Source organism: Phyllobates terribilis, unplaced genomic scaffold (genome assembly GCF_046119375.1).
Source record: "Phyllobates terribilis strain yellow unplaced genomic scaffold, ASM4611937v1 Scaffold_9__5_contigs__length_417890890, whole genome shotgun sequence".
Lineage (NCBI taxonomy): Eukaryota > Metazoa > Chordata > Amphibia > Anura > Dendrobatidae > Phyllobates > Phyllobates terribilis.
The window spans coordinates 92,755,030-92,776,496 of record NW_027362769.1 but is presented as its reverse complement, the minus strand read 5'-3'; the positions used below and the strand labels follow the sequence as shown (position 1 = coordinate 92,776,496).

At 45.8% G+C, this 21,467-nt stretch overlaps 1 long non-coding RNA gene across 1 annotated transcript in view; it reads left to right on the top strand.

Moving 5' to 3' along the window:
* Window positions 1-21,276, top strand: part of LOC141160848 (uncharacterized) — a 64,072-nt gene extending 42,796 nt beyond the window's left edge. Inside the window, exons 2-3 of the long non-coding RNA XR_012250543.1 lie at window positions 9,761-9,879; window positions 19,252-21,276. This is a non-coding gene — a long non-coding RNA (uncharacterized lncRNA). The remainder of the gene's footprint in view (window positions 1-9,760; window positions 9,880-19,251) is intronic.
* Window positions 21,277-21,467: the final 191 nt, after the last annotated feature.

Genomic DNA, 21,467 nt, shown 5'->3' with positions numbered 1-21,467 from the left:
CATTCTATGCTGCGCACACAACACCAGCCTCAGCGGTCTGCCTCGCAGCGGTGGTACTCCCTGACCGCAATCCACGGGTGGCGCAGTCGGACAATTAACCTCAAAACCTAAGAAAGACTGCCACTGGTTTGACCAGTCTGAGCCACGGGACTGGGTCACCACCACGGAGACTATAGACCCCAGAGACGCGGCACCGGGTATCCCACACACGTGTACACACGGCCCAGGGGGCGCGTCACATGCAGTACAGCATATTACAAACATAAGTCCCATTATTGGGGAGTGGGTGTCCCATAGTATTTGCTTATGCCTTGCAAGCAAAAGCTGCCAAAAATTAGGACGGAGCAACTTGCAATGCCCCTTACAAGAGCCATGCAGTACAGCATATTACAAACATAAGTCCCATTATTGGGGAGTGGGTCTCCCATAGTATTTGCTTATGCTTTCCCAGCAAAAGCTGCCAAAAATTAGGATGGAGCAACTTGCAATGCCCCTTACAAGAGCCATGCAGTACAGCATATTACAAACATAAGTCCCATTATTGGGGAGTGGGTGTCCCATGGTATTTGCTTATGCTTTCCCAGCAAAAGCTGCCAAAAATTTGGACGGAGGAACTTGCAATGCTGGCACCCTGGTGGTATAGTGGTGGTGGAGGCTGAGGATAAGGAGAAGAAGATTAAACAACCGAAACGAGGAAGCGTATACCCATGTGTGGGTGTGAAGCGGTGCATGTGAATACACCTCCCGAAATAACACAGTGGATTTGACTTTATGCTACTCTGCTGTCATTTGGTGGTGATGAGAAGTCTGGCCCAATCCAGCCCTTGTTCATTTTGATAAGGGTCAGCTTGTCAGCATTGTCAGTTGACAGGCGAGTGCGCTTATCAGTTATAATTCCCCCAGCGGCACTAAAAACACGCTCCGATAACACGCTAGCGGCAGGGCAGGCCAGGACCTCCAAGGCGTACAGAGCGAGTTCATTCCAAGTGTCCAGCTTGGATACCCAATAATTAAAAGGCACAGAGGAATCACGGAGGACGCTGGTACGATCGGCAAGGTACTCCCTCACCATCTTTTGAAACTTTCCACTCCTTGTGAGAGTACCCCGCGCCTCAGGGCCTGTAAGCTAGGCGGGTGTCAGAAAACTGTCCCAGAATGTTGACAGTGTTCCCCTGCCTCTGCTGGATTGGAGTTGCATCTCTCTCACCTGTACGCCTTGGTTGGGCAACGAACTGTGACCTCTGCCGCTAGCGTGTTTAGATGGGAATTTTTTTAAGAGTTCTGCAGCAAGGGCCTTCTGGTATAGACCTGTCCACCTCAGGAATAAGAGAGTGAAAGTTCTCCTTGTAGCGGGGGTCTACAAGTGTCACCAACCAGTAATGACTGTCACCCAACATTTTTACAACGCGAGGGTCACGGTTAAGGCAGCGTAACATAAAGTCAGCCATGCGTGCCAGACTGGTAACGGGCAAGATTTCCGTGTCCTCACCAAGATGACGACTGACCATGCTCTCCTCCTCCTCCTCCTCTTCCTCCTCCCCCCTGTCCTCTGGCCACCCACGCTGAACCGACGGTATGACACTTGTACAGGTACTACCGTCTACAACGCATGATAGCAGCTTCTGTTCTTCCTCCTCCTCCTCCTCTCCCTCATTGTCCCCCAATGCACGTTGGGATGAGATGAGGCTGTGCTGTGTGTAATCGCCCGCTACGGCTTCTTGATCCATCTCATCATACTCTGGCTGCAATGCCTCCTCTTTAATTCTCTGCAGAGAGCGTTGCAAAAGACAGACAAGTGGTGGGATGCTGACACTAATGATGGCGTCATCGCCACTCACCATCTTGGTGGCCTCCTCAAAGTTTGTCAGGATGGTACATATGTCAGACATCCAGGTCCACTCCTGAGGTCTTATGTGTGGAGTCTGACCTGAATATCGATGGCCTTGTTGCAGCTGGTACTCCACAACTGCTCTCTTCTGCTCACAAATCCTTTGCAACATGTGGAGGGTAGAGTTCCAACCTGTGAGGACATCACACACCAGTCGGTGTGCCGGAAGCTGAAAACGCTGCTGCAACACAGCAAGGGTGGCGGAAGCTGTAGCCGACTTGCGAAAATGAGCTGACAGGCGGCGTACTTTCACGAGCAGATCTGGCAACTCGGGGTACGATTTAAGAAACCGCTGAACCACGAGGTTAAGCACATGAGCCAGGCATGGTACGTGTGTGATCTCACCTCGCCTCAGAGCCGCCACCAGGTTACGGCCATTGTCACACACGACCATGCCGGGATGTAGGTTCAGCGGTCTCAGCCACAGATCTGCCTGCTCTTTCACAGCTGTCCACAACTCACAAGCAGTGTGAGGTTTATCACCTAAGCTTATGAGTTTCAGCACAGCCTGTTGTCGCTTGGTGGAGGCAGTACTGCAATGCTTCCAGCTTGTAACTGATGTGGTGATATCTGAGATGGAGGCTGAACATGAGGAGGAGGAGGAGGATGCGCAGGAGCTGTACACTGTGGGGGCAACTCTGACTGACATAGGGCCCGCAATCCTCAATGTGGGGAGGATGTGTTCCGTCCCAAGGTCCGACTGGGTCCCGGCCTCCACTATGTTTACCCAGTGTGCCGTCAGAGAGATGTACCGTACCTGGCCACAAGCACTTGTCCACGTGTCCGTTGTCAGGTGGACTCTCCCAGTAACTGCGTTGTTGAGGGCACGGCAGATGCTTTGGGACACGTGCTTGTGTAGTGCGGGGATGGCACACCGGGCAAAATAGTGTCGGCTGGGGACCGAGTACCGAGGGACGGCCACTGCCATAAGATTGCGGAAGGATTCCATCTCCACCAGCCTAAAAGGCAGCATTTCCAATGCAAGCAGTCGTGAAATGTGCGAATTTAGGACTGTGGCCTGTGGGGCGTTAGCTGCGAATTTCCACTTTCGTTCAAAGGTCTGGGATATGGACAATTGAACGCTGCGGTGGGACGTGGACGTGGACGTTGATGCTGTTTCTTGAGAAACTGCCATAACAAGTGAAGACTGAGAGGAGGGGGCATCTTTACATGCAGTATGGACAGGGGATTGCCTTGCACACACAACAGGGGGTTCTATTGCACGCACAACAGTGGAAGAAGCAGTGGTGACACCCGCTGACACTGGTCGTGGACCCTGGGTTTCGCCCCACAAAGTCGGGTGCTTTGCTGCCATGTGCCTGATCATGCTGGTGGTGGTCAGGCTGGTAGTTTTGTCACCCCTGCTGATGCTGGCATGGCAGGTGGAACATATGGCCTTTTTGGGGTTATCAGCAGAGTCTTTAAAAAAATTCCAGACTCTGGAAGACCTACCGCTTGTACTGGCAACGTCCCTCGTGTTGGTGTTACGGGGAACGGTTGCCTGCCTTCTGTCTGCGGCCACCACACTGCTTCTTCCTGCCTGTTGGGGTACTCTGCCTCCCTCCCCCTGTGTGCTGCTGGCCTCACTCTGCATGTCCTCCTTCCACGTTGGGTCAGTTACTAGATCATCCACCACCTCCTCCTCTTCCACTTGCGCACCACGATCCTCCTCCTCACTTCCTGGCAATTGTGTCTCGTCATCGTCCACCTCTTGTGACAGATTGCCAACGTCGACTTCCTGTGGCCGTGGCTGTTCAAATATTTGGGCATCGCAACATGGGATCTCCTCTTCCACCACTTCAAGTGTATCAGGCGAGGGGCCCAAATATGGAAATGGACCAGTGAACAGCTCTTCAGAGTGTCCAAGTGTGGGATCACTTGCTGTCTGACGACACTCGGCATGGTAGGAGGAAGGAACATCAGGGTGAGGAGGAGTATGCGGTCGAGACTCACGGCTACTAAGAGTTGACCGTGTGGAAGACAGACCGGAGGTGGTGGTGCCCAGGTAACTGGAAGTATTGTCTGCTATCCAATTAATAACCTGTTCACACTGATCAGTTCTCAATACTGGTGTTGTTCTGTGCTTCCCTAGTAATTCGGTCAAGAAGTGGGAGCGAGAAGATGTGGCTGTTGGTTGTGGCACATTTTCACCTTGGCCACGGCCCCGTCCTCTGCACGAACCATCACCAGAACGTCCACTTCCACGTCCCTTGCCAGGCGCCTTGCCCATTGTAAATGAAGTAAAATAGCTTACACTTGCACTATCAATGGAAAAAGGGTAATAAAGAGTACATTAGAACCGTGGAAGAGGAAAACCACAGTTATTGTTTACTGGGGTATACCACACTTTTTTAAATAGAGATATTTGCGGCTGAACAGTGAGCGACACACTCAAACTGCTTTATTTTTTAGATACCAAAGGCCCAAAACTGGATAGTACAGCGATTTGACCCGTGGAACTGCGAAACCACACTGGGATGTCGGACCTACACAAGACTATTTTCAACAGATATATTTTTGTGTCACAACAGTCAGGAGACACTACTGTTTTTCTTTACGGAAAAAACTACCAAAACCTGAATAATAGAGATTTTTTACCGTGGAACAGCAAAACCACAGTTATAATTTACTGGTGTATACCAGGCTTTTTAAAATATATATATATTTGCGGCTGAACAGTGAGCGACACACTCAAACTGTTTTTTTTATATACAAATGGCCCAAAAGTGGATAATACAGAGGTTTGTACCGTGGAACTGCAAAACCACACTTGTATTTCTCGGGCCTACACCAGACTATTTTCAACAGATATATTTGTGTCTGAAAAATCAGGGAGACACTATTTTTTTTTTTTTTTTACAGCAAAAAATGCAAAAAGCAGGATAATAGAGATTTTTTACCGTGGAACAGCAAAAGCACACTTCTGTCTCTCTGGCCTACACCAGACTATTTTCAACAGATATATTTGTGTCTGAAAAATCAGGGAGACACTATTTTTTTTTTTTTTTACAGCAAAAAATGCAAAAAGCAGGATAATAGAGATTTTTTACCGTGGAACAGCAAAAGCACACTTCTGTCTCTCTGGCCTACACCAGACTATTTTCAACAGATATATTTGAGTCTGAAAAATCAGGGAGACACTATTATTATTTTTATACAGCAAAAAATGGCAAAAACAGGATAATAGAGATGTTTTACTGTGGAACATCAAAACCACAGTAATAATTTACTGGTGTATACCAGGCTTTTTAAAATATATATATATACAGTCATATGAAAAAGTTTGGGCACCCCTATTAATCTTAAGCTTAATGTTTTATTAAAATTAGTGTTTTTGCAACAGCTATTTCAGTTTGATATATGTAATAACTGTTGGACACAGTAATGTTTCTGCCTTGAAATGAGGTTTATTGTACTAACAGAAAATGTGCAATCTGCATTCAAACAAAATTTGACAGGTGCATAAGTATGGGTACCCTTATCATTTTCTTGTTTTAAATACTCCTACCTACTTTTTACTGACTTACTAACGCACTTTTTTTTGTTTTGTAACCTCAATGAGCTTTGAACTTCATAGCCAGGTGTATGCAATCATGAGAAAAGCTACTTAAAGTGGCCGCTTGCAAGTTGTTCTCCTGTTTGAATCTCCTCTGAAGAGTGGAATCATGGGCTCCTCAAAACAACTGTCAACTGATCTGAAAACAAAGATTATTCAACATAGTTGTTCAGGGGAAGGATACAAAAAGCTGTCTCAGAGATTTAACCTGTCAGTTTCCACTGTGAGGAACATAGTAAGGAAATGGAAGAACACAGGGACAGTTCTTGTTAAGGCTAGAAGTGGCAGGCCAAGAAAAACATCAGAGAGGCAGAGAAGAAGAATGGTGAGATCAGTCAAGGACAATCCTCAGACCACCTCCAGAGAGCTGCAGCATCAACTTGCTGCAGATGGTGTCACTGTGCATCGGTCAACTATACAACGCACTTTGCACAAGGAGAAGCTGTATGGGAGAGTGATGCGAAAGAAGCCGTTTCTGCAAGCACGCCACAAACAGAGTCGGCTGAGGTATGCAAAAGCACATTTGGAGAAGCCAATTTCTTTTTGGAAGAAGGTCCTGTGGACTGATGAAACCAAGATTGAGTTGTTTGGTCATGCAAAAAGGCGTTATGCATGGCAGCAAAAACACACAGCATTCCAAGAAAAACACTTGCTACCCACAGTAAAATTTGATGGAGGTTCCATCATGCTTTGGGGCTGTGTGGCCAATGCCGGCACTGGGAATCTTGTTAAAGTTGAGGGACGCATGGATTCCACTCAGTATCAGCAGATTCTTGACAATAATGTTCAAGAATCAGTGATAAAGTTGAAGTTACGCAGGGAATGGATCTTTCAGCAAGACAATAATCCAAAACACCGCTCCAAATCTACTCAGGCATTCATGCAGAGGAACAATTACAATGTTCTGGAATGGCCATCCCAGTCCCCAGACCTGAATATCATTGAACATCTGTGGGATCATTTGAAGAGGGCTGTCCATGCTCAGCGACCATCAAACTTAACTGAACTGGAATTGTTTTGTAAAGAGGAATGGTCAAAAATACCTTCATCCAGGATGCAGGAAATCATTAAAAGCTACCGGAAGCGACTAGAGGCTGTTATTTCTGCAAAAGGAGGATCTACTAATTATTAATGTCACTTTTCTGGTGAGGTGCCCATACTTATGCACCTGTCAAATTTTGTTTGAATGCAGATTGCACATTTTATGTTAGTACAAAAAACCTCATTTCAAGGCAGAAACATTACTGTGTCCAACAGTTATTACATATATCAAACTGAAATAGCTGTTGCAAAAACACCAATTTTTATAAAACATTAAGCTTAAGATTAATAGGGGTGCCCAAACTTTTTCATATAACTGTATTTGCGGCTGAACAGTGAGCGACACACTCAAACTGTTTTTTTTAGATACAAATGGCCCAAAAGTGGATAATACAGAGGTTTGTACCGTGGAACTGCAAAACCACACTTGTATTTCTCGGGCCTACACCAGACTATTTTCAACAGATATATTTGTGTCTGAAAAATCAGGGAGACACTATTATTATTTTTATACAGCAAAAAATGCCAAAAACAGGATAATAGAGATGTTTTACTGTGGAACATCAAAACCACAGTAATAATTTACTGGTGTATACCAGGCTTCTTAAAATATATATATATTTGCGGCTGAACAGTGAGCGACACACTCACTGTTTTTTTTAGATACAAATGGCCCATAGAACTGCAAAACCACACTTGTATTTCTCGGGCCTACACCAGACTATTTTCAACAGATATATTTGTGTCTGAAAAATCAGGGAGACACTATTTTTTTTTTTTTTACAGCAAAAAATGCAAAAAGCAGGATAATAGAGATTTTTTACCGTGGAACAGCAAAAGCACACTTCTGTCTCTCTGGCCTACACCAGACTATTTTCAACAGATATATTTGTGTCTGAAAAATCAGGGAGACACTATTATTATTTTTATACAGCAAAAAATGCCAAAAACAGGATAATAGAGATGTTTTACCGTGGAACATCAAAACCACAGTAATAATTTACTGGTGTATACCAGGCTTTTTAAAATATATATATATTTGCGGCTGAACAGTGAGCGACACACTCACTGTTTTTTTAGATACAAATGGCCCATACAACTGCAAAACCACACTTCTATTTCTCTGGCCTACACCAGACTATTTTCAACAGATATATTTGTGTCTGAAAAATCAGAGGCACACTTTTTTTTGGGGGGGGGGGGGGGCACCAAAAGGTTAATAAGATGGGTATTTGTACATTGTGAAGGAGGAAAAAAAAAGAGGATTTAGATAAAAAAAAGGATTTTTCCTGGCCCCCGGGACCTGGAGCTAAGTCCTGCAATTTCAGCAACAGGAGCAGCACACAGGACTGTAATGCAGCGTTTGCTGGTATAACCACTGCGTGTCCTATACAGCCTGCCTGCCTGATATACCTGGGATGGATATTAATCCTGAGAAGGACTGTTTGTTTGATCTAGCAGCCTTTACAGACCCTACACTAACTATTTTGCAGGATATATCTCTCCCTAAATCGGCAGCGCTGTCCCTACACTGTCTGATCCGGAGCGACTATGTCCAAGATGGCGGCGCCCGGTTTTAAATACTCGAGGTGACGCTGTGCGGCCAGCCAATCACTGTAATGCCCACAACCAACATGGCTGCGGCATTACAGTGACTGGCTGGCAATCCCTGCATGTTCATTGGCTCTGTAAAGAGCGCCAAACATGCAGGGCGGAGATCCGTGCTCCCGCCCGAGTAACCCGGAAATGCTCGGTGCTCGCCGAACATCCCGAGTAGCGTGATGCTCGGGCGAGTACTGAGCAGTGTCGAGCATGTTCGCTCAACACTAGTAATAACTTTGTAACGCTTCAACAATTCCCAATGATTCTGAGATTGTTTTTCATGACACATTGCACTTCATGATAGAAGTAAATTTAGGTCAATATGATTTTTTCATTATGTAAATATCGAAAATTTGGCAGAAATGTAGAAAAATTAGCAATTTTTTAACTTTGAATTTTTATACCCTTAAAACACAAAATAGTTAATAAATAACATTTACCACATGTCTAGTTAACATCAGTATCATTTTTTAAATAACTTTTTTTGTTTTTTATTAAGATGATGAAAGGGTTAAAAGCCTGTTTAGGTACACATCAGGTTTGGAAGGGAAGGAGAACTATTTGATTTTTGTAAATTTGGCTTTAATACACTTCAGACACCATGTTGCATTTGGAGAGCCCCTGTGGTGTCAAAACAGTTGAAACTTCTCCAAAAGTGACCCCATTGTGGAAAGTACACCCCCTCAAAGAATTAATCTAGGGATGTGATGAGCATCTTGAACCCAATGGTGCTTCACAGAATTTTATTGTATTGGGCTAAGAAAATGAAATATTACACTTTTTTTTACATGAAAATGCTGCTTTAGCCCCAAATTTTTCATTTTCACAAGGGTAACAGGAGAAAATGAACCCCACAATTTGTTGTGCAATTGTCTGGGGTAGTTTGTTCCAGAGAACTGGTGCAACACAAGTAAAGTCTTGTAGCTGGGAGCTGGAGTTTCAGATTATAAAAGATGTTAGTCTTAGGTCATTAGCGGAACGCAGGTAGGGTGATAGACAGAGTTGACAAGAGAAGTAGAATGGTGCAGAACTGTGGAGAGCATTGTGTGTGAGAGTGATAAGTTTATGTTTTACTCTGTAGCGAGGGGCAACAAATGCAATGACTGCCGCAGGGTGGAGGCATCGGTGTAGTGGTTGGAGAGAAATATGATACTGGCTGCTGCAGTCAGGAGAGATTGGATAGATTGAAGAGAAGATGGTTTAGTAAGAAGGAAACTGAAAGTTTCAATAGTCCAGACAAGAATGAATCAGAGCAACAGTAAGAGTTTTTACAAGGTCAATGGTAAGAAAAGGACAAAGCCTAGATATGTTTTTGAGGTGCAACTGACATATGCGAGCAAGCGGAGCAAGTGATTGGATATAGGAAGCAAACAGAAGAGCTAAGTCAAATATAACCCCAAGGCAGTGAGTGCACTGCTTTGGAGGTATACTAGAACCACACATGAAAATGGCAATATTGGGTTTAAGTTGATTAGTAGAGTGAGGAAACACAAGTTTAGTTTTTGGAGGATTCAGTTTTAGATTGAGGGAAGACATGGTTTTAGAGACAGTGGACAGACAATCACTGGTATTTTGTAGTAATGCAGGGGTGATGCCAGGAGATGTGTTTGATTGGGTGTCATCAGCATAGAGATGGTACTGAAAACCAAATCTACTGATTGTTTGTTCTACAGGGGCAGTATACAAGGAGAAGAGGAGGGGACCTAAGACTGATCCTTGAGAAACCAACGCAGTAAGGGGAAAAGGAGGAGATGACCAGCCAGCAAATGATACTCTGAAGAATCAATGAGAGGTAGGAGGATAAACAAAAGAGAGCGGAATCATTGAGGCCAATAGAGCAGAGCATAGTGAGGAGGAGCCGGTGATACACAGTGTCCAATGCTGCAGAGAGATCCAGGAGGATCAGTCGGAAGTAGTGTCCATCAGATTAAAATGATCAACCTGAATTATGGAAATATAATAGTCATCGTTGGTATGTCCAGGATGGTAAGCTTGGAAACATGGCAGTCATATCCTTTCACTAGGAGGGTCTTGTGGGAAAACATGACATAAATTAAAATTATGTCCTGCAATCATCTTTCTTTGTATATTATTTGCCATTCTCCACTCACCTGGCCAGGAGGAGGGGTGGTTGGGTCTGGTTTGGACCCTTTAAAATCTCTCATCCAAAGACACCCATTGTCAGACCCAGGAGATACAACCAGGATGTAATGCACACGCCCGGACTGACTGGCGTGTGCTTGTATATGTAGTGACTCCACTGGACCGTACCGGAGAGTGAAGGCCTGGAGGGGCGTAACTAAGTATCCACCCGATCCGACCAAGGTCGCACGACGGCATACGACGCCAGTGCCCCAAAGAGGGACCGAGCAGAGGGACCAGGTGCTACTCCAGGTCAGACCCCGGACACGGCTGTTGACCCACACTGGGGAATACAGGAACAGGCAGGTTAGGCTGGCACATAGACTGGTGGGTACAGGCAGACACGGCAGGTATGCAGACGGGTGGATGCTGGCAAGCACGACTGGTATGCAAACAGGGAAGTACTGGCAGGTACGGCCAGTATGCAGGCAGGTGGATGTTGGTAAGCATGACTGGTATACAGGCAGGGGGGTACTGGCAAGTACGACAGGTTGGAGCACAGAGTGGATAGGACCCAGTACAGACTGGGACTCAGGAACAGAACCGCAGATGCGGTGGACAAACACAGCAGAGTGAGGCCGCCCGGAGCGGCGAGCAAGAGCAGAGCAAGACGAGACCGCCTGGAGCAGTGAGCAAAGCGTCAGAGCAGAGCGAGACTGCTGGAGCAGCGAGCAAAGCGTCAGAGCAGAGCGAGACTGCCGGAGCAGCGAGCAAAGCGTCAGAGCAGAGCGAGACTGCCGGAGCAGCGAGCAAAGCGTCAGAGCAGAGCGAGACTGCCGGAGCAGCGAGCAAAGCGTCAGAGCAGAGCGAGACTGCCGGAGCAGCGAGCAAAGCGTCAGAGCAGAGCGAGACTGCCGGAGCAGCGAGCAAAGCGTCAGAGCAGAGCGAGACTGCCGGAGCAGCGAGCAAAGCGTCAGAGCAGAGCGAGACTGCCGGAGCAGCGAGAAAAGCGTCAGTGCAGAGCGAGACTGCCGGAGCAGCGAGCAAAGGGTCAGAGCAGAGTGAGACTGCCGGAGCAGCGAGCAAAGCGTCAGAGCAGAGCGAGACTGCCAGAGCAGCGAGCAAAGGGTCAGAGCAGAGCGAGACTGCCGGAGCAACGAGCAAAGGGTCAGAGCAGAGCGAGACTGCCGGAGCAGCGAGCAAAGGGTCAGAGCAGAGCGAGACTGCCGGAGCAGCGAGCAAAGGGTCAGAGCAGAGCGAGACTGCCGGAGCAGCAAGCAAAGGGTCAGAGCAGAGCGAGACTGCCGGAGCAGCGAGCAAAGGGTCAGAGCAGAGCGAGACTGCCGGAGCAGCGAGCAAAGGGTCAGAGCAGAGCGAGACTGCCGGAGCAGCGAGCAAAGGGTCAGAGCAGAGCGAGACTGCCGGAGCAGCGAGCAAAGGGTCAGAGCAGAGCGAGACTGCCGGAGCAGCGAGCAAAGGGTCAGAGCAGAGCGAGACTGCCGGAGCAGCGAGCAAAGGGTCAGAGCAGAGCGGAAACCGCAGGAGAGGCGAGCAAGGCAGAGCAGAGCGGAAACCGCAGGAGCGGTGAGCAAGGCGGAGCAGAGCGGAAACCGCAGGAGCGGTGAGCAAGGCGGAGCAGAGGGAACAGGGCTCTGTTCACACGGAACAGACAGGAAGGGAAAGGCAGAACCAGATACACACTAGATACTTGCAATGAAGTAGCAAGTGGACACTAAACTCACAAACGAAAGTACAGCGACTACGAGTAGGAGTAAGGAGCAGGTACAGACTCTGCAGAAAAAGGGAAGGGACGGGCATATAAACAAAACAGGAAAAAGGTAGGGGAGTGTTCAGACAGGAACTAAGTGTTCGGACGGAAACCGACACTGCAGCGAGAGACAGGAGCTAGTCTGGGTATGCGGCCCCCAGAGAGGCGGGACGAACAGGCAAGGAGCGAGTTCAGACTGGCCTAGAAATACAGCCTCAGGAAGGCGGACAGACAGGCAAACAAACACAGAAACAGATCTAGGTATGCAGCCCCTAGAAGGCAGGATGAACAGGCTAAGAGCGTGTTCAGACAGGTAGCTGGCTAGAGTGCACAGACAGGACACAGTTCAGACACGGGAACTGATACCGTAAGGCAGGGAACAGGGAAGGACCTGGAACGTCAGCGACCAAAGGCCAACTGACAAAACAAGATGCTCAGGCAAGGATTCCAGGAAAGAGCTGGGTTAAATACCAGGTGACAGACAGCAATAGGACGCACAAGGGGTGTGCCCGCAGCAGCTACAAGAAGCAGGAAGTGATCGGGCGCCGCCCTTAAGCAGAAGAAACAGAGGCAAGCAGACAGCATGGAGGAAAGCCAGAGTGATAGTCTCGACTGGAAATCAAGTGCGCGCTCTTGCACAGTGGGAGATGGACCACTATGCAAGGACGCCACCAGGTATGTTACACAGGATTGTAGATCTGCAAATTTCAGCAGTTCTCCTCTGCAGGAAAACTCATTGATCCAATCAGTGACAGGATTATTTTTTGATCCCTTTATGTTTTTTTTTTTACTGTTCTGCCTTCATGCATATCCTTGTTATTTCATCTTTTTGTATTATGTAAGCACTGAAACTTTTGTATAATTAAATCTAAAATTGAATTCCTTTTTTCCTTGCTGATTTAAATGTACCCACAACCTCAATGAGGAAAAGTATAGCAGGGCTGTGTTACCCTGTGTATGCCAAAGTACTAGAAGAGTACCTGATTGTTGCTTGTGTACTAACCAGGGTAGACATCTCACTGACCTATAAAAGCAGTGAGTGGTGTCAGCAAGAAGTGAGGTGTGAATTAATGGACTGTCTTTGGGGTACGTCTAGCTCATTGTTACCCTACTACAATAAGTGAGTGGACGAGTGAGTGTGAGAAGCAGATTACCCTTTACAGCCGCATCCAAGTCACGTGTGCAATGAGTGGGCAAGTGAATCGTGACACAATCTCAGAAAGACTTGATGATGTTGCCATCAGGCCTCTGTGGGGGCCATATCATCACTTCCATGACTCCATGTTCTTCTTTACGCTGAATATAGTAATTAATAACATTGATTGTATGTTGTCCTGCTGCAGAATGCATTTAAAGTCAATCTCCCTGATGGTATTGTATGAGGGATAAGTATTTCCCTAAGATGATCACCATCTTTTTTAATCCAAATTTTCGTATACTGTACATTCTAGACATAACACCCCTTTTATTTCTCTGTCTCTCCCAAAAGTTCATTACACTATTAGTCCCCACTTTGTGGGTTGACCTTCTATAGTTGTGCGTATTTAAAACAATTACTGTACATCTCGGCAACCCAAAATCTATCATTTTATCAAAACTTTTAAATATATTTACACAAATGATCTGACTAAATTTATACACCCCATCATTCATCCAAAATACGTGTTCTTTAAAAAAAATAATTTTCTAGTTCCAGATTCCCACAGATAGGTGTCTCTACCCATAAAACTTTGTCACTCCCCATTTTCACCTTCAGCCTAATCCACAACAATTGCATGACACTGTTATAGCAAAAGATGAGGCCCCTCAAGTTCAAAGACCCCATCTATGCTATATAAGCCTGACAGTTACTTTAGGCCAAAATAACAGCAGCTGAATGTTCCTTCCTTGTGTCAATAATGTGTCCTTGCTAGAAGATAACGTGGCCTTGCTAGCCAGATACGTCTAATTAAATGTTTCAAAGCATACAGAAACTAGTTTTTTGCTTGCGCAGCTAAATTGTATAATCGAACCATATATGGTAAATCCGTTTCCTGCCTTCAGGGTGTATATTAACCCTGTGTTTGTAATAAAGTTTAGAGCTTGTCGACACATACATCCTGTCCTGTGTCTCATTCTCTCCGATATCGTAATCCAAGGATAGAAGACCCAGAATGCAGTGATGACAGCTGGCACCCGAACAGGGACCTTGAGTTAATCTACCCAGGGGTGCTCGACCGGTCCGAGACGTGGGACGAGTGAAGCTCTCTGTTGGTGATATATACAGCGCTGAGGTAAGAATAACTGTTATATTCTACCTAATTATATCACTACATAGAAGAGACTCCCTCACCCCCGAGCGGTCGGCTCCCAGGTAATTCACAGATTGTTGTCTGGCTCAGCTCCCTTTGAGCCAGTAGAATTCCCTCAGATAAATTGACAGTCCTGCCATTCTATCCTTTGGAAAAACGTAAGAATGACAGTATGGATACGATGATTGTGTTGTGGGTGTGTCTTGGGATCGGTGTTTTTGGTCTGTTTCTCTGGTTGGCGTATAAGTCCTGGAAGGCTAGTAGTGGTGTGGTTCAGAAACCTTTGTGGCCCATTGTCTAAGTGACCATTGTCTAAGTGACTGAGGAGTCTACTCTAAGTGAGGAGAACCAAAAGAATGGGGAACCAAAATGCCAAAGAAGGCATTACAGACAAAGACTTAGTAGTACGCAGAGAAGGGAAACAGGCACTGATTGGAATTGACAAAATATTGTGTAAAGCGGGAATGAATGAGAATGGAGAGATGAACGGAGAGAAATGGAAATCCTTCTTTAACTCCTATCATGGATGGCTGAAAGATAAGGGTCTGTTGAAGACAGTGGATGTATGGATGAATGCATGCGCTTATTTTGAAGGAAAGATTGAAGAACTAGGAGACGGATGTTACAGACTGACAAAAACCGGAATGACAGATTTTCCTCCCTGTCCGCCCCCGACGTCACCCCCACCCCGGTACCAGAATTCTCAGGAACCCAATTGTTGGGTTTGCCCCAGATGTGGACAGCAGAACCCCTTGACAGTAGACATCTGTGTGGCATGTGGAGGACCGAGACCCCACCCAGCTAGTCTTTTTCCAATGAGAACCATAGTAATACCGGGAGCCCCAGGTGCACCGGGAGCGGTCCAGCAAGTCCCAGGACAAGAACCCCGCACGGTGTTAATATATAGACCGTGGAGTCCCTCAGAGCAATTGGCACTGATCTCCCAGCTGCCAGATCCGTCCTAGTCCCCTATGGGTTTTGCCAGAATGATAAGAACCATACAGGATACGTATAATGCAACTAGGTTGGATTTACAGGGAGTAATAAAAGGAAAATTGGCAGATGAGGCACAATATGACAGACTGACTGACGAAACGTACAAGCAATACCCAAATAGAACAGGGCCGGAAGATGCGGAAGATAATAATGCAGCGGCCGGTGTTTCATTTGCTGCTGCCTTGATTAAGGCATGCAAAGAGAGACAGGGTGACAAAGCGGTCACGTAAGAGGACAGAACCCAGGGAAAAGAGGAGGACCCCAAGGACTATTTTTGGGCTCTGAAGAAAGCATGGAGTGAGATGGGTTTTAATGAAGGAAATAAGACTAGTGAGAGGGTCCTAGCAAGTGCTTTTATGAATGGATTGAAAAAGGAAGTAGCTGAGAAGGTAAAAGCAAGTAGACCAGACTGGAGATCAGTGAAGGCAGAAGATTTAGCTAGAATAGCTCAAGGGGCACAGCATGATATAGCACAGGCAAAAAGAGCCGTAAAAGTACACAAAATGGGGACTGGTTTTAGGAATAACAGAGGCCGGGGACGGAATGAAGGAGGAGGACAGAAACTGTGTTACGGATGTAAAAAGCCAGGACATTTTAGAAAGGACTGTAGGACCAACCCGTATCCAAATGCTCAGAGTACGGGTCCTTGAGCTGACCAAACAACGCCCCCATAGGATGAGGGTAGCTTGCACATGAACCCCCTCATCTCCTTACCCCCAACTCCCAGTTGTATAGTGCAGGTGAACCTACCAGGGGGACATGAAATCGATTTCCAAGTAGATACGGGGGCCGACAATTCAGTAATTATGCAAGGTGATTGGCCATACACTGACACTGATTTTTCACATCATGTCATTGCCACCCCCTTCAATTCCCCGTCTATCCTGCTCCCTGTCACTAAGAGAATTCTCCTGCAAATTCAAGGAGCTACTGTACATAGCCAGCTCATGGTATCGCCCCGAGGCCAATGTAATCTTTTGGGAAATGATGTGTTGTCTCAATTACAAGCACATATTGAATATCATCCCGATGGCACTGTCACCATGACCCCAGGTTTAAAACCAAGTACCCTTTGCAAAATTATGTCACTAGATATTGCCAGCATATTGCCAGCCACATGACTTTTGGGCCTCAGACAAAACAGATGTTGGTAGGTTAAGAGTTCAACCAGTAATGGTAAAATTAAAACCAGGAGCAATCTTGCCTCATCAGAGGCAGTATCCCCTTAGCTCGGCTCAGGAGAATGCCATAGCCCAGCAAGTCCAAATATTACTGCACAGGGGAGTCCTAGTCAAAACCCAGTCCCCTTGCAACACTCCCCTGTTCCCAGTAAAGAAAAAGAGTGTGCCAGGACAACCAGCCGCATATAGAATGGTCCATGACCTCCGGTTGGTTAACAAAGCCACAGAACTTCTAACACCAGTTGTGCCCAACCCGCATACTCTTCTGTCACAGATACCTTCTAACTCTCTTTGTTTTTCAGTGGTCGATTTGGCAAATGCATTTTTCAGTGTACCATTACATCCTGACTGCCAGTACTTGTTTGCTTTCACATTCCAGGGTAGTCAATATACATGGACAGTGTTGCCACAGGGTGCCCAGAATTCACCCACAATGTACACTGCAAGTCTGCAGGAAATATTGGAGGGATGGTCTGAACCACATATCGTTGTTATGCAATATGTCGATGACCTGCTCATTTGTGCCCCCTCCAGGAAACAATGTCATAGTGCAACTATATCGCTTATGTTGTTTCTCTATCACGCTGGCTGCAAGGCATCGAAAGATAAGCTTCAGTTTTGTAAATCTTCAGTCACCTTTTTGGGACATTGCATTACACCAGGAGCTCGTCATTTAACAAATGCACGCAAACAAGCAGTACAGGCATTCACCGTCCCCATTAATGTTGCAGCCCTCAGAACTTTTCTTGGACTGGTCTCCTATTGCAGACAGTGGATTCATGCCGTCTCTATTTTGATGCAGCCCCTCTATGACTGTCTTACTCCAACACCTTTTGTACTAACACCAGAGGCAATAGACTGTTTTTATTCACTCAAAAAACGTATTTTGGCCGCTCCAGCTTTGGGTACCCCTAACTATGAGCTCCCATTTACTCTGTACCTTCATGAACAAGCTGGACATGCAGCAGGAGTTTTAACTCAAACACATGGTGATAATCAGAGACCTGTAGCCTACTTTAGTGGCAGATTAGACTCGGTAGCCAGAGGTGCACCATCCTGCATACGTGCTCTGCATGCTGTTGGACTATTACTCCATAAATCCGCAGACATTGTTCTTGACCACCCGCTCACCATTCTAACACCTCATGATGTCTACACTATATTGAATCAAGTGCAACCCACTCACCTCTCAGCAGCACGTCATATCAGGATACAATGTGCACTGTTAATGCCTCCCAATGTTTCTTTACAGAGGTGTACTACCCTGAATCCAGCAACTTTGTTACCTCTCTCGGATCTAAAGGAGGGGTCAGGTACTGTGCTTTTTAAGGAAGATCCAAGAGAGGAAGTTCCTCATGACTGTGTACAAATGATGGCACAAGAAACGGCAGGTTTACCTATTGTATTTGAACATGAATTAGAAAATGCAGATTTTGAATTTTTTGTAGATGGATCCCGTCATCAGGACGATTCAGGTACTTTCCATACTGGATATGCAGTTGTCTCCCTCAATGCAGTAATCAAGGCAGAACCAATGCTCCCACATCAATCGGCTCAAGAGGCTGAACTTAGGGCCCTAACCGAGGCCTGTAAACTAGCAGAAGGTAGTATTGTTAACATTTACACAGATTCTAGGTACGCATTCGGTATAGCCCATGATTTTGGTCCCATAAGGAAGTCAAGAGGTTTCCTGACGGCAGCAGGACACCCCATTAAGAATGCTGATGCGGTCCAGCAGTTAATTGATGCACTACAACTACCCAAAAAAGTAGCCGTCATAAAGGTAAGAGCACATACCAGACGCACCGAGCAGGTGAGTAGAGGAAACGCGATGGCAGATGCAGCGGCAAAAACAGCAGCCTGTAAGCCGCAACAAGGGCCAACAGTACGTCAGTTAAGTGCCCCTAAAAACCCCTTTGTGTCGGAGGACATCTTATCCCAAATGCAGGCTCAGGCTCAAAAGGAGGAGGTTGATAAGTGGTTAAAGGAAGGTGCATGCCTGAATGAAGCAAATGGGGTATGGGGGAAAGGGACACGACGATGCCTTCCAAGGGCACTGTACCCAGCAGCTGCCCAGATACTACATGGGCCGACACACCAATCTAAAATGGCTGTGATGAGTGTGATGCAGAAACATTGGGTGGCACCAGGATTCTCCACCTGTATAGAAAGCCTGATACAAGGGTGCATGATATGTGCTACACATAATCAGGGTAGAGTAGTTAAAACACCACTCAAACACCCCCCCCGGCCCCTCTATCCATTCCAGAGACTGCAAATTGATTATATTCAGCTGCCAAAGTCAGGATCATGGGAATATGTGTTGGTCTGTATTGATTTGTTCTCAGGATGGCCAGAGGCTTTCCCGATTGCCAAAGCCACGGCTGCAGCAACCGCAAAGAAACTGCTTGCGGAGGTGGTCTGCAGGTATGGGGTACCAGAGGTAATTGAGAGTGACAGAGGTACACACTTCACAGGTGAAATAATGAATGAAGTCATGTCAGCTCTAGGAATTCAACATGCATTCCACACCCCATATCACCCGCAAAGTAGTGGTAAAGTGGAAAGACTGAATGGGACATTGAAATTAAAAATTCAGAAAGCCATGGCTGAGACAGGAAAACCATGGCCGGACTGTTTACCGCTTGCTCTGTTTTCAGTAAGATACACGCCTAATAAAAAGACTGGACTCTCTCCATATGAGATATTGTTTGGCAACGTACCCAGCCTAGGGTGTTTCTATCCGCAAGCATTAGAAATGAACAACCATGCGCTAAGTTCCTACGTGAGGGTTTTACACAAAAAGATTAAGCAAGTACATGATAATGTCTTCAGTTCTCTTCCAGATCCAGATCAAGACTCTAGCAGCCATACGCTGCAACCTGGAGACTGGGTGGTTATAAAAAGACATGTGAGGAAAGGCCTAGATCCACGGTTTGACGGACCCTTTCAAGTTCTGCTGACCACAAGTACAGCCGTTAAGCTAGAGGGAAAAGAGACCTGGATCCACGCGTCCCATTGCAAAAAGATACTAGGAGAACCAGCGGACAAAGAATGATGACATTGTTTACACTTACCTGCATACTTACAACCATAGGTGCATGGACTAGGTTGAGCACCACAGATGGAGACGACAATAGATTCATTAAACACCATCTTGCTCTAATCGATGGACTAAAGGAGCAAAACCAGACCATTGCTAATTGTTGGATATGTACACATGCCCCTGTGACGTCCACTAGCATACCCTTTCTCGCTGTCTCAGTCTCATGGGAAGAGATACACTTTTGGGTGAACTGTTCAGATACTTGGGCCAATAATGGCACACAGAGACTGTGGAATACCACTGTTGGGATTCCCGTAGTAGGATGGACAAAATTTCCGTGGTGGCAAGGGAACCTGACGGGTCAAATAATTCCCAGGTTGTATTTAGCATTTAAAGGAGGGGAGTGGGTACCTCGTAACAAAACAAAAATTACTGATTTTGGTAAGATACCACAACAAGGGTTAAAAGTAAGTTTCAAGCCCACCTCAGACAGTAGTGATGCATTTAAACCTTCCCTGTTGGAAAGATATCTACACACCCCTGATTGGGTGAACAATATTTATTTTAAAAACGGGACAAGTGAAACCTGAGCCGACATACCTGGCAATCTACAATGTGATGACAGTTCAAGTTATGAGCAGGGTGCCCCTACTTGTGGTGCGCCCAACGCTGGCTATTGTTCTCCCTTAGGTCAGCAGCCTGGGTGGTGTATGATGTCAAATGTTTCTAAGTTTGTTGATTTAGTTCACCATCTAATACAGCAACATTCAGCATTATGGAATCTCCCCTCATCCATGTATTGGGTATGTGGAGACAAGGCTTTCAAGTGGCTCCCAGTAGGAGTAACAAGAACTTGTACTTTAGCCAGATTGACACCCGCAACTTATATTGTTACTCCAGACCAGCTAAATCCTTTGTCTATCCCAAAACATACACTGCATAAGCGATCAGCAGACAATAAAGAAGACCAAGTGGGAGACCCCATATAGTTCAAATGGGAGGGGTAAACAAATTTTTCAGTGCATTGTTTATATACCTTATGTTGACATAAATGTGGGATAAATTAGTAGAAGCTACGGACTATCTTGATGACCAGATTTGGGGTATTTTAGAAGTAGTTAATGGATCTCTTGCAGTACATAATCAATTGATTATTGTCACAAACCAACATACCCTTGTACTAGATTATTTAACAGCAGCACAAGGAGGGATGTGCCAGATAATAGGGCCCGCATGCTGCCATTACATAGACAATTCTAGTGTATTGACGCTGAAACATAAGTTAGAAGACGTTGTAAAATTAAGGAAGCTTTATGATGAGGCCAACCTCAAGAATCAGGATTCCTGGTGGGCAAACACCTTTTCCTTTCTAAATCCCGCAAATTGGTTTAAAGGTATCGGTGGGTGGTTGGCTGGTATAGTGCAAGCTATTTTTCAGGTTTTGCTAATGAGCCTTGCGGTTTATTTGATTTTTGAGCTTTTTCTAATGTGTATTCAGCGTTGTACTAAAAGAAAATATAGAGAATCATATTGATAAATGAAGGAACAAAAGGATGGAATGTTATAGCAGAAGATGAGGCCCCTCAAGTTCAAAGACCCCATCTATGCTATATAAGCCTGACAGTTACTTTAGGTCAAAATAACAGCAGCTGAATGTTCCTTCCTTGTGTCAATAATGTGTCCTTGCTAGAAGATAACGTGGCCTTGCTAGCCAGATACGTCTAATTAAATGTTTCAAAGCATACAGAAACTAGTTTTTTGCTTGCGCAGCTAAATTGTATAATCGAACCATATATGGTAAATCTGTTTCCTGCCTTCAGGGTGTATATTAACCCTGTGTTTGTAATAAAGTTTAGAGCTTGTTGACACATACATCCTGTCCTGTGTCTCATTCTCTCCGATATCGTAATCCAAGGATAGAAGACCCAGAATGCAGTGACGATAACACCAAATGTTGGAAGCCTCCTGCAACGTCTCAAACCCGTCATTTTCACTTCTAAATTCTCTCCCATATTA